Source organism: Pyxicephalus adspersus, chromosome 4, assembly GCF_032062135.1.
Source record: "Pyxicephalus adspersus chromosome 4, UCB_Pads_2.0, whole genome shotgun sequence".
NCBI classification, from domain to species: domain Eukaryota; kingdom Metazoa; phylum Chordata; class Amphibia; order Anura; family Pyxicephalidae; genus Pyxicephalus; species Pyxicephalus adspersus.
In genome coordinates, this window is record NC_092861.1 from 8,105,382 (window position 1) to 8,119,187 (window position 13,806).

The 13,806-nt window shown below is 40.3% G+C and overlaps 1 non-coding gene and 1 pseudogene across 1 annotated transcript; both read right to left on the bottom strand.

Moving 5' to 3' along the window:
- Positions 1-210: 210 nt before the first annotated feature.
- LOC140329665 (zinc finger CCHC domain-containing protein 3-like) lies at positions 211-1,084 on the bottom strand (annotated as a pseudogene).
- A 2,512-nt stretch (positions 1,085-3,596) lies between these two features.
- LOC140330273 (U2 spliceosomal RNA) lies at positions 3,597-3,780 on the bottom strand. Its single transcript, XR_011920731.1, has one exon. It is a non-coding gene; the product is annotated as a U2 spliceosomal RNA (small nuclear RNA).
- Between the last annotated feature and the right edge of the window lie 10,026 nt (positions 3,781-13,806).

Consider the following 13,806-nt stretch of genomic DNA (forward strand, 5'->3'; position numbering starts at 1 on the left):
GGGTTGGTATCGGGGCGGGGCTTGCAGGGTTGGGGTTTGGAGCCAGGTCCAGTGGACCTGGGGGGAGTTTTTGGCCAGGTGGCCTGGGAGGGGTCCTGGGGGGTGGGGCTGTTTGGTATTGGAGGAGGGTGGTCTGGTAGAGACCGGTAGGGGGGTAGGCTGCCCTCGAACAGCTGGGGGTCTGTACTCACCTCTGGTGGACGGTCCCCCTCAGTTGTTGTGTCCTTGGTTGTCGCCTCCTGTGCCTCTTAATACCCCAGCATAGGACCTGGTCCTCTTGGGGCATTCCCGGTATAGGTGGTCTTTTCCCCCGCAGAGGTTGCAGACCTTAGTCCGAGGACAGTCCTTGGACTTGTGCCCTGTGACATGGCAGAGTCTACAGAACACTGCGGGGCAATCCTTACCTACATGGCCTTCTGCAGGTCCGGGGCATGTCCTCGTAGTGGAGGATTCCGGGGCATGGGCCGAGGTTGATGCACTGGGGCAAGTGCAGGAGGTCCCTCCTAAGCTTACATGTGAGGGTCCACTTACCAGTCCAGAAGCCGTTGGCATCCAGGATCCGGGTTGGCTCTCTCAGCACCGTGCAGAACCTCTTCAGGTACGTGGCGATGTCTTGTCCTGGGATGTGAGGGCTGTGCATGGACACCGTGACTCTTCTTTCCTCCCGTTGAATGGGCGAGTTGGCAACAAAGTTGCCTAAAGGAGATCCGGGTTCTGCCGCCTTCACTTTCTCCCAAAATCTTCTGCACACTTGTAGGGACACAAATGTGATGTAGAAGATTCCTTTTACGAAGGCCTGGATGGAGAGGGTCTCCGCCTTGGAGAATCCTTGGTCGATGACCATCTTCCTTCCGAAAACCTCCGCTGTCATATCCGGGACCCTTTTGTTCACCTCCTTCAGTTGGAGGATGACCATCTTCTTCATCCAGGGTTCCAGGGCTGGAACCCCATCTGCTGTCTGGCGTCTTCCGCTGGCCTCTGCTCCTGCAGCTGGGGCGGAGGTGGAGGATCTTTCTTCCTGCACCCGGCTGGCTTGGGCCTGTTCCAGGTGCTTTTTCTTTTCCTGTTGCTTCTTGGAGGCCATCTTCGCCTTGGTGTCGGACACCTCGGGCTTCGGCTTCTGGCGTCGGCTTCCTCGATGTCCTCAATGGTCGGCTTCTGTGGCTCCTCGGGCTCTTTGTGCTCGTTCGCCTTTGTAAAGGCAGTTTGGTGTCCACTACCGGGGTAGTGACACAAAAGTGGGGGGTAAGGGAGGATCGCAAGCTCGTTCCTGGCAAGGGCTAAGCCTCTAACCCAATAGCAGCAAGTTGGTGAAGTCAACTTTAATCGAGGATCCTACAGGGCCGAGTAGAGGGTACCTCACCAGGACCAAATGGCTGGGATAGACCAAGCGAGATCCAATGTAACCGTATCCACTTAAAAAGCTTCAACACCCCTAAGGGCAAAGGCAGATTTTTTTTTTTTTATATTTTTATTAAGAAATATATGACAAGCCCTCAGCTTAGCCGAAGGGCAAAATCATAATTCAACATAAAAAAACTTTCTTTTTAAATTCATACATAAAGAAATAATTTCATATAGATGTTATATGCACACTACATGATACTACCAAATTTTCTCTTCATATATTACTAACAAAAAAGCACTTCACTTTACAAATTGAACACTTCAGTATAAACAAAACGACACCATTACTAGTACTGCATAACTACTCCTTGCAGATTAGAATTAAATACATTTTTAACAATAAATTCATTCTCCATTTTTACTAAAAGAAACAGATTATATATAAAGGCTCTTTTCTGTTCTTTGATTTTTTCTTCCAACCACATCGGAATCTTTAATCTATCTCTAAGAATTTCAGGCCGTTCAGTTGCCATTTTTGTAATTTTCTTTCTTGCCATTCGTATAACCAGGTCGGTCTACAAGCACCAAATCTTGTGCTCATTATTCCTCTCAAGAACAGAAAGTCAGCAGTACAAGATAACTCCCCTTTTATCAATCTTTCCACTCTTTCATCTTCTTCCATATCCGCCCAAACCATTCTTCTCTGTTGTTTCATAGACTTCAACTCCTCTCTTTTTTTGCTTCTTTTTGTTTATTTCCTTCCAAACTCTTTCTCTACTGCTACACTTTGTGGTTCTTCTACAGGTCCTTCTCTCACTATCATCCCTAACATCCTGTCTAGCTCTTGTAATGGGTCTTCTTTCTTTTTCTCTCCACTTTCCTCGTTTTTCTTGTAAACCTGACACCTTTCCTGAAACACTAGAAGTTACCTCTTCAGGCATATCTACCACCTGCTTTGTAGAAACTCCACCCTGCTGTGGACAAGGCCATTACACTCAGCTGCCTCATGTTCTAATGACCCACACATAGAACAAGATTGTGATTTACAGTCCTCTTTCATGTGTCCATAACTTTTACAGTTGCGACAAAAGGAACCCATTACTGGGAAATATAATTCCCCATTTGTTCTGCCTAGATGAAATCTTGCTGGCGGTCTCATTTCTCCCTTAAATTTAACACCGAATTTCCACTTTCTGGTCCAAATCCCCAATTTGTTCAGAATTTTTCCTTTTGATTTTCCCTTCTATACAATACAACTTTAAGAAACTCATAATGTCTTCTACAGAAAAAAAGGGAGAAAACATCCTCACCACAAGCAGGACTTCCTCTTTCATGTGTGGAATCATTCTGACTCCAGCCAGATCCTTGATCTTTTCTTTCTTCTGCCAATTGATTAAAAAATCTTTGCAAATTACATCCGACCCAAAAACCACATCGTACGTGGCTCTCTGAGGAAATTCATAAATTGCAATAATTTCTTTTTTCTGTATCCCAAAGAGTCCTCCAAGGATTCTTTCAACCATATCTGTGAGCAAATCAATTTCTTCTCTTTTCATAAATAAACCGCACCGCATTATTCATGCGAGCGTAGAAAGGCACCTCATCCTTTCCCTCAGGCTCCCTCATGGACTCGGCCATGCTCGCCTCATTTGCATCGATCAGAATATGCAAATTGACATCCAAAGGGCTACCCCTAGTAAACTAGTGAGCCTGATCACTCCTCCCCCTCTTTCATCCGGTGTAGGCTATTATAGCAGCAAATTGAGAACCCTTAGGAACTCAATAGGGCCGAGGCTAACTGGCGGATTACTCAAGGTACTCCTTTCAGCGAAAATCCCTAAGAGATCTTCGCCAAAAGGACGAGAAGTGATAACCCATTAGGGGGCCTGCCCCCGTGGGCCCAGTATGGGCCGGTCGTAGTGAGAGGAGAGGCCAGCTGTGTTTCCCAGATGCCCAGGCACACCTGGCTGGCAGGTGCCCGCCTCCAAACACCAGTCCGCTCGGGCACCACCGCTCCAAGGACAAAGCATTGGAGGGCTTAAACCTGGGGAGATATGCTTCAAGCAAGCAGGGGAGAGAGGGCTTGCCTGAAGCATTCCTCTGAGGTGGATCCCAAATCCCCAAGGCCAAAGGTTTGTCAGTCAGATGTGACATCTGGGCATTTGCAGCTATTTCTTGCCATTTGCAGCCAATTCTTGCCATTTCTTCCTGAGGATTTTGTCTTGTTCTGTCTTTGGAGTACCATATAAGAGAGTTGCACCACTCCTGGAAGCACTGCAATACCAGGTCGATGCGTGGAGTGGACCGAGCAAGATCTACTTCCATCTCCCTGTCCTAAAAATCCATTTAATATATGGTCCCCAGATCAGGGACGTATCAGATAATCTAATAAGAACAGATTTTTTTTTTTATATATTTTTATTATAAAGGTACAAAACATACATCAAAAGAACACAACTTCAAACAATAACAACTTGAAACTTTCTAACTTTCAACATTTTGGAAATTAATCTCATTTCACCTAAGAAGACAATCATCTCATATATTTTTAATCAAAAAATTCCACATTCCCATATTTCATATTTTCTTCGCCATTATCTCTCCTTTCCTCTTCATATCTAGTTTATAATATACATACATTTCACATAGGACCCATTTACAACCTTCCTGTGCACTTATCCCTTCTTCTCTGAAGACACTAATATTCCTTATTTTCCATATGATTTGTTTCACACAATGCATCACTATCCATTGAATCCTTTTCTTTTCTACAGAATCTGCTCTCCCAAAACCATATAGAATTGTTTCATGGTCTAATCTATCTAACTCCGTTAGGAATTTCAATAAAGGTCCCACCTTCTTCCACATGTCTTGAGCAAAAGAGCAGTTCCACATCACATGCATTACAGTCTCCTCCTGGTTACAATTCCTCCTTGGACATACACTCCTTCTACTATATCCCCTCCTATACTGAAAAGCCCTCGTGGGCAAGCATTCTTGTACCACTTGCCATGCCAAGTCCTTTAGATCATTTGCCAAATATATTGCGTTAACTCTTCCCCATATTTCCTTTGATGTCTCTTCGGTGTACTGTGCTATTCCAGATGTTGTTTCCTCATTCTCCATTCTTTTCTTTATTTTCTTGGCTTTAGCCACTTCCTCTTTTCTCAAGCCTTTCAGATTGAATATTCTTATACACTTCTCCAAAAACTAATGTTTCGGTGGTATGAGCAGGATCAGTTTATTCAAAGTCAGCTTGAACCATCCATATCTCCTAAATATTGAACCAGCCGCATAACGTAAAAAGACACTCCATCCTTTTCTTTTTTCTATTGTTGATACACAGTTACTGAAAAAATTCAACCATATGTAATCTCTTATATGGGTTATCTCTTTCCCTCCTTTCAGACTCTGCTTATACATTACTTCTCTCTTCATTTTTTCCGCTTTAGAATTCCATATAAAGGAAAATACCTTCTTCGTAATCTTCATCCTCAGATATTCCTCGGGGTATACTGATCCAATATAAAGTATCATGGGAAGTATCACATTCTTAATCACAACTTTCTTACCCTCCATTGACAGCGTTCTTAGACTCCATAAATCCATTTTTTTTTGGAATTTTTTCGTCTACTTCCTCCCAACTTTTCTTCCCTTTTATTCTCTTTATCAAACCACACACCCAATATCGTGATTCCTGTTTCTTGTGTGTTACATCTAATATCTTCTTTCTTCCATTTCCCTAATGTGACAGTCACATTTGTCTTTTTTCAGTCTGAAGCCTGAACCAGCACAAAACAATTCCGTTTGCCATAATGTTCGGTTTATTGGATTACTTTCCGTGCACAATATATTTACGTCATCCATATAGGCTGTGATCTTCGCCTCTCTGTTATCACCTCCTGGAATTGGAATCCCTCTTACCACTTTATCCTTTCCTATTATTTCCAGCAAAGGTTCCATTGCGCATATGAACAATAGCGGTGAAAGGGGGCAGCCCTGCTTTACCCCTGCTTCCAAATTTTATTTCCTCAGTTAAGAAACCATTTACTAACACTTGGCTCTTATTTTCGTTATATAAATTTTTTATTTGTGCCACCATCTCCACCGGAAAACCCAATTTTGCCAACACCTTCCATAGGAAGTCATGTGCCACCCTATCGTATGCTTTAGAGAAGTCCAGCGATAATATTGCCAATTTTTGCTTCCTCTCTTCCTGGTACCATATGATATCTTTAACCAGATTCAGATGATCTTGTATCTTCCTGCCTGGTATACCACAAATCTGGTCTTCACCAATAATCTTTCCTATTCTCTCCCTAATCCTATTTGCCATTATTTTTGCAAATATTTTGTAATCCACGTTTTAAGAGATATTGGGCGCCTGTTCTCCAGGTTTGTTAGATCTCCTTTCTTCGGTAGCAAAGTAACCACACCCTTCCTCCATGATCTCGGAATAACATTTCCTTCAAACACTTCTTGATAAACTTCTATTTCTGTTTTCTTAGTTTCCCAATTTCTTTTATATAATTCGATAGGTAAGCCGTCACTTCCTGGTGCCTTCCCCTTCTTACCTTCCTTAATTGCTATAAAAATTTCTTTTTCTGTCAGAGGTTTCTTTAATTCAAGTTGATCATTTGTCTCAAACCTCCTTTCCAAGATCTCAATGCAGTCTTCCATCAAGGGCACATCCAGGTCCTTCTTCCTAAATAGATCCTGATAGAATCTATGCACTTCTTCCAATTTTTGAATTGTGCACTCTTTCCCATGCACATTCTTAATTTCTTGCCTCCTTGTTGAGGCCCTTTTAAAAAAGAACCTAGAACATTTTTCGTCCTGTTCTATTTTATCTATCTTCGCTTTATAAATATTCTCTTTCCCTTTCTTCCTGATTGCTTCTGCTATTTCCCCTTTGATTTATTTATTTATTTGTTCTTGTACATTCATTCCCATTATTTCCAACTTCCTCATTGTTTGCAGTTTTGTGTTTAGATATTTAAACCACTTTTTCTTGTCAGCCACAATTTTCCCCACTTTAGAAAAGAAGCTTTTAATCTCTTTTTTTGCCCAGTCCCACCAGTACACTATCTTGCTGAATGTATTTTTCTTTCTTTTTCAAATAATCATAGAAAAACTCAAACTTCCTCTGAATTTCAATGTCATCCATTAAGGATACATTTAACCTCCACACCCCTCTTCCTCTTATTTCACTGGGTAAACCCATTCTTACCCTCAAAAAATTATGATCAGAGAATACATTGGAACCAACATCACTTACCATTACTTTTACAATTTTAGAGCAAAAACAAAAATCTATCCTTGACTTTGTATTTTTATTTCCCCATGTATAACCAGGTTTATCTTTGTTAGTCTCCTTGCATGCATCTCTAAGTTCGAAATCTTTAACTATATTTGAAATTAATTTACTTGTCCTGTCTTTATTACTAGTACTGCTGCTCTCCCTCTCCTCCTCCTCCCTTATAACATTAAAGTCCCCTGCTATAATTATTGGGGTTGACCCTTGAATAAAAGGTTGTATCTCTTCAAAAAAAAGCCACTCTCCTGTTTTTTAACTGGGGCGTACACATTTAGAACTCTAAATTCCATCTCCTCCCTTTTAACATGTACCAATAAAGCCCTCCCAGGTATTACCTCTTCAAAGGATTTTAACTCCATCCTTTGCCCTTTAATGCAAATCCCCACACCTGTTACTTTATTTTGATTACCACCTGACCATACAGAACGTCCTGATGTCCAATCCTCCTGCAAATCTTTATATTTCTGATCATAGTCAATCCCACATTCCTGTAGGCAAAAAATCTCACAGTCCAGAGTATTCAAATAGTTAAACAAAGCAGCCCTCCTATCTGGGCTCTTTAGGCTTCTGACATTCAGTGAGATCAAACCAAAGTCCAACATCATGAGGAGTCCGACATTGCCAGATCTTCTGCCAATTGACTCACTTGCGTTATTTCTCCAGGTACACAAATGCTCGATAACTTTGTCTCAAAGCCGACATTCGTATCAAACTCTTCTTTTTTCATCTTTGAGCTTTCACTTTCCTGTTGTTCCTGCTCCATCTCTCTCCTAGCTCTTTTTCCCTCAGGAATAATCACAGATCTTTCAGGAGCCATGGGTGTGCCTGGTGTCTCTGGCACCACCCCTCCTATTTCCATATCCCCCGCCTCCGGGTCTGCCGATATCTTGTCTCCTTCCAACACAGCTTCCATTAATTCACTTTCAATTGAAGGGACCATAATCCCCCGCGCTATATGCAAAACCACTCCTGCTTCCTCCACCTCTTTTAAGCTTTCTTTAGTTTGTTTCTTGCTCCTTCCACCTGATTTTTTCCTCGTTAATTTGTTCATCTGATTGTTTGTTTGTCTGTATATTTGGAACCTTCACCTGCACAAATCCAGGGTCTTGCCTTTGTTTTACTTAATCAGCGTAAGATACTCTCTCTGTACACTGATTAATTCCCATATTTCCTTAGTTATATCTTCTGGGAAAGATTTGACGGCACATAAGATATCTTCCTTTCCTTGTCTTTCACGAAATTTTTTTACATTTAGTGGTATTTCCACTTCTTTATCTCCGATGCTTTTTATTACTTTATCAATAGCTTTATAATGACTGGGGCTTTCCAGGCGCCACGGTACATTTTTCCTCAATGTATACCATCCTTTCTTCTGTAGGGTATAGCCGATCTCGTACTGTAACATAAGAGACCAGTCATTTTCACTTTTTAAGATGTTCTTTTGACATAGCGCAAAAAAATGTAGCCACAGGAACTCCTTTAAGTTTGGAACACCTTTTCCACCTTTAAAAATTGTTTTTTCCATATGAACTCTTTTCAGTTTCTCAACCTTTGATTTCCACATGAAGATATATATCCTCCTGGTTAGTTTTTTTAAGACCCTTTCATTCGGAGGATAAACCAAACCGAGAAACATTAGTATTGGAAGTATAACACTCTTGATTACCAGAACTTTCCCAGTCATTGTCAAGTTTCTTAGGGACCAAAAATCAAGCTTCTTCTTCACTCTCTCCAGTAATTTCTCCCAATTCTTTCTACCATCAATAGTTTCCTCAAACTTGACTCCTAGGATTTTCAGGGGTTCTCTTTGTGTCTTGATTTTGATTTCGGCATGTCGCCACTCACCAATAACCAGACAGCCACATTTGTTCAGATTCAGCTTGAAACCTGAACCTCCACAAAAGAGTTCCATTTCCCATAGAGCTCTCTTTATTGCTTGTTCAGTTGTACAAAAAATGGTTACGTCATCCATGTAGGAGATGACTTTTGCCTCAATTCCATTACTCCCCGGCAGTATCACACCTTTTATGACCTTGTCTTTCCTTATCATATTCATTAGTGGCTCCAGCGCACAAACGAACAAAAAGGGTGACAGGGGGCATCCCTGCTTTACTCCTGCCGACATGGGAATTTCTTCTGACAAGAACCCGTTTACTACGATTCTACTCGTTGTCTCCAAGTATAGCCCTTTTATTCGATTTGTTGTTTTATCAGAAAAACCCATTGTCTCCAACGTATTCCACAGATATTCATGTGACACCCTGTCAAAGGCTTTTTGAAAATCTAAGGTCACTAGGGCAATATTTTGTTCTCTTTCGGATATCCACGCAATTATATCTTTTAGCAGGTTGAGATGTTCATGGATACTTCGGCCGGGCACGCCACATACTTGATTCCTATGAATCACTCTGCTAATCACCTTTTTAAACCTATTGACCAAAACTTTTGCATATATTTTGTAGTCGGTGTTTAATAGAGTAATTGGTCGCCAATTTTTAGATCACCCAGATCACCTTCCTTAGGAAGCAACGTAATGATTCCTTTCCCCCAAGATGGTGGTATTCTGTTGTTTTCAAACACTTCATCAATTATCCCTATTAGGTCGTCTCCAAGGGTAGTCCAAAATCTTAAGTAGAACTCCACAGGAATGCCATCACACCCCGGGGTTTTGTTTTTCTTGCATTCTTTTAACGCACTCCAAATTTCATTTTTATTTATTTTGACATCCAGTTGGGTTTGATCCTCTTCCCCAAGTTCCATGTCAATGCCAATCAGGTTCTCTTCCATTATGTCTTTATCGATCTTCTTTGCCTCAAACAATTTCGTATAATATTCCTTAGTTATTTTTAATATTTTGCTCATTTCCGTCTGACCGTTCAGACTTTTTATAATTTGCTTGGATGACACACTTTTTTTGAAGAAGAATCTTGAGCATTTTTCCCCCTGTTCTAATTTTTCCAGTTTCGCCCTGTTCATAATTTCTTTCCCTTTTCCGTCTACTTCTTTTTTGATCTTGTTTTCAATTTCCATTAGGAGATCCTCCACTTCGGCTCCACACTGTTTTAAATTCAGTAGCGCTTGTTTTTTAATATTTAAGGTTTTAAACCATTTTTTCTTCCTTGTTGCCTCTTTTTTCCCTTTCTCCTGGAAGAAAGCTTTAATTTTTTCTTTAATCCAATCCCACCATTTTTCCTTGTCGGCATAGTTATGTTGTTTATCTTTCCATTTTTTGTATTCATTAATAAATTCCTCTTCTATTCCAGGTACTTCGAGGAGCTTTACATTCAGCCTCCAGACCCCTGGACCTCTACTGGCCCCAGGTAAGTAAAACCTCCCCCTCAGGGTCATGTGGTCTGAGAACACATTTTCCTCAAGTATTATATCTTTTATTTCTGTTTCTTTTCCGACCAGCATAAAGTCAATTCTGGATTTGCATCCTCTAGCGGTCCAAGTGAAACCGGGTTTTTTTTCATTTTTACTTTTCCATCCGTCCTTTAAGGAGAGATCTTGTATTATCTCCTCTAATGCTTGGGATGATTTGTCATGTTGACCTTTTTTCTGAGTCTCCCTTTCTTCTCCTTTCCGTACGCAGTTAAAATCACCTACAACTATTATTCTTCCTGTTCCAGGGAAGAAGGTTTTAATTTTTTCAAAAAAGATAACACGTTCCTTCTTCTTTGCTGGTGCGTAAATACTGAAAATTCGCAAGAGATCATCACCGATCTCTATAGTAACAATTAGAGCCCTTCCCGGCTCTATTTCTGTAAATGACTTTACAATGATCTCTGATCCTTTAATTAGGATCCCAACACCTGTGGATTTATTTTTATTTTCACCGGACCATACTGATGTTCCAAACTTCCATTCTTCTCTTAGATTTTTATAGTCTAGCTGGTAATCTAGACCACATTCTTGCAGGCAAAACACATCCCAATCTGTGTTTGCCGCGTATTCAAAAAAAACTGCCCTTTTCTCCGGGGATTTAATACTTCTCACATTGAGGGTATTAATTCTTAAAACCTTCATTTTCATTTTCTTCAAAAAAACTCATCACTGGGGATCTAATACTTCTCTCTTTTAAGAAGCTAACTCTTAGAAGCCCCATTTCTTATGTACTAGGTGTACGTCATTCCTTCATCATCAGTTCCAGTGCTGTATGCAGATATAAGACACTCTTCTTCCTTTTTTTTCACCGCCGTTCCCTCCGACGATGAAGAATACTCCATGATTATGTTTTCTTCTTCCCTTTCTTCCAGGTGTTGTCCCTTTAGGGTCTCTTCTTCTTTTTTTTCTTTTTTTTCCACTCTTATCTTTTTCGATTTGGTTTTACTATGTCCCGCACTTTCCATTCTCCGGCTTCCTGATCTTTTTTCTTCTGCCACTTTCCTATGTAACGGGTTAGTCTCCTGTCTTAAACTTTCACTTACGGCTTCTTCCTCCGGTACAAGGCTTTCCCCCAAATTCTCTGCTTCATTTTCTCTCATAATTTCTTTTCCCCCAACAGGTATCAGCTCTTCGTCCGCTGGGTCTGCCTTCTGGTCCGATACTGTAGCCGCTGCTCTGGCCGAGGGTAAAATTTGGGCGGATCCTACTCCAGGTAAGTTTTTCTTAAAAGTTATATTTTCACTTGTTATTTGTGCATATGTTTTTTTCATTAACTCTTTATACGGACATTTCCTAAAGGGATGTCCACTTTTCCCACATCCGTTGCACAATATTGTTTTTTTCACATTCTGCCGCCAGGTGGCCACATTCTCCACACTTCCTGCAGGTTTGTCTAATTTCTTCACAGGCTTCCTTTGTGTGGTAAAACTCCCCACATTTGGTACAATATTCAGGCATCCCACTATAATACAATACTCCTCTATCTCTACCTAGGTAGAATACTGGAGGGGGGAGGGTCAATTTTCCCCCGGAGTATTGTAATTTGACTAGGAATTTATACTTGCCGTTCCAAATCCCTTCTGAGTTATTCATTTTGCCTTTGGGGGTTATATCTGTACAATATTTTCTCAGAAAGAGATAGATGTCTGATTCTGGCACAAAAGGGTTATACATGTTTACTATCACCAAAACCTCTTCAACCTCATTCAACACCCGAAAGGTCAGACCTTCTAGATCTTCATTATTTGTATTTCTTCTAAGATTCCTTATAAATTTATTATAACCTTCAAATTGGAGGAAGGACAGAAAGAATTCACATTTTTTATGATCTTTTAGGCAAAAGATTTCTTCCCTTGTAACTTTTAAGATCTTAATACAAATTTCATTCAACAGAAATTTCAGAGTAAATTTATCCGCAAATGAAGGACTTACTTCAATAATGACTGTATTTTTTACCCTCGTCTCCGCAGAGCCAGGGCCAGTAATCCTTGGACCAAGGACCATTTTTCCTCCAGTTTTCCCCTCTTCAATCCGAGAAAACCAGGACCGCAAAAAACCGCTCTTCCACAAAAAGAATTACGGGGATCGCTTCACCATCTTCCATCCATCCGGAATCCAGGTCTCCAATGAAGAAACAAATTTTTTTTTTTTTTATTTACATTTTTATTCAGAACAACGGTTTGGTCCTTCACCTCCGAGGACCTTTTACGCTATTCATCACGATAAAAACGGGTTTTTTTATAAAAAATATAAACAAATAATTTTTACATATTTACATTTTTATACTTTCCACATAACAAAATCTAACCAACCAAAACAAAATTTTCCAAAATGCAAATAATTTTACATTTCCCTCTTTTTTTTTAAAAGCTATTACTTCTTTCTCCTTTAGATACCTATTTATCAAAAAAACCCTACTTATACCTTAATACATTCCTAATTTCATTTTATGCAATTGAAAACATTTTACGCAACAAACAAAAAAACTATAATTTTCCTTCAAAAAAATCCCTTATTCTTTCTTTAGATGCTTTTTCTTGCACGCAAAACATCAAAATCAAAGTCCAAATACAATCTTCCTCTGATTTATGTGAGTTAAAAACCCTATCTAGCCAATCTGGAATACCAAAAATCTTTATCAGATAACCTCTTCTACCTCCAGTCCTATATTTTACATCATTTCGCCAATCATTTATATCATCAATAGACCACTCAATATATCTTTTCCTTAAAACCTCCATTAACCAGTCTCTTTCCAGTTTACTTATTACTCCTCCTTCCCATATTATCTTCCTTATTTTCTCTTCCACCGCCGTGTTCCTTATTTCTTTTTCTTTTATACCTACAGATGCTTTCCTTTTTTCCAAAAGGTCACATTTTACTGGTCTTTGCACCTCTTCTTTCTTCTTCTCAGATACCCCAGGTTGGACATTACTCACCCCTTGGCTTTGTTCACCGCTTTCTACTTGCATCTTCACCTTTTCTTCTTGCATTTTTGCTTTAGAATCACCCACAGATTTCACCGATTCTGGTTGCTTCCTCTTTATTTTCATACTTACTTCTTCCTCTATTTCTTCCTCATCAGTTTTCCTTTCTTCAAATACTCCCTTCTTACCAGTCATAAGCTTATCACTCAATTCTTCTTTGGGTCTTTTCTTTTGGGGTCCACTCATCACTTCCTTGGGTACTGGCTGTTCTTTTTCAATTTCCATACTTACTACTTCTTCTTTCTTTTCTTCCACCACCATCGCCTCTACATTCTCTGCTTTACCACCTTCCTTCCCTCGGCTTGGACAGAACATATATAAATGTCCATCTTCGCCACACAAAAAACACTTTCTGCTCCCGGTGCATGCTACACTCGTGTGATCGAGCGCACCACACACCATGCAGACCGTGGCTTGACATACTGCTTGCTCATGACCATACCTCCTGCATTTTCTGCAGAAGGTTGGCATTCCCGCAAAAAACAGTTCTCCATTCACTCTTCCAAGCCGAAAACGCGCTGGTGGCCTTACATCATCCTTAAACTGGACCCCAAATCTCCACTTACCCGTCCAAATTCCACATTCATTCATCACTTTACCTAAGATTCTTCCTTCCGTACAAAATCTCTTCAAAAAAGTCATGATTTCTTCAACTGGCACAAAGGGGGAAAACATTCTCACAACCAGAATAATGTCATTACTAAAATGAGGCAAAATCTTCACTCCTACCAACCTGGGGTCGTCTTTATTCCGTTCCATCGCTACTAAAAA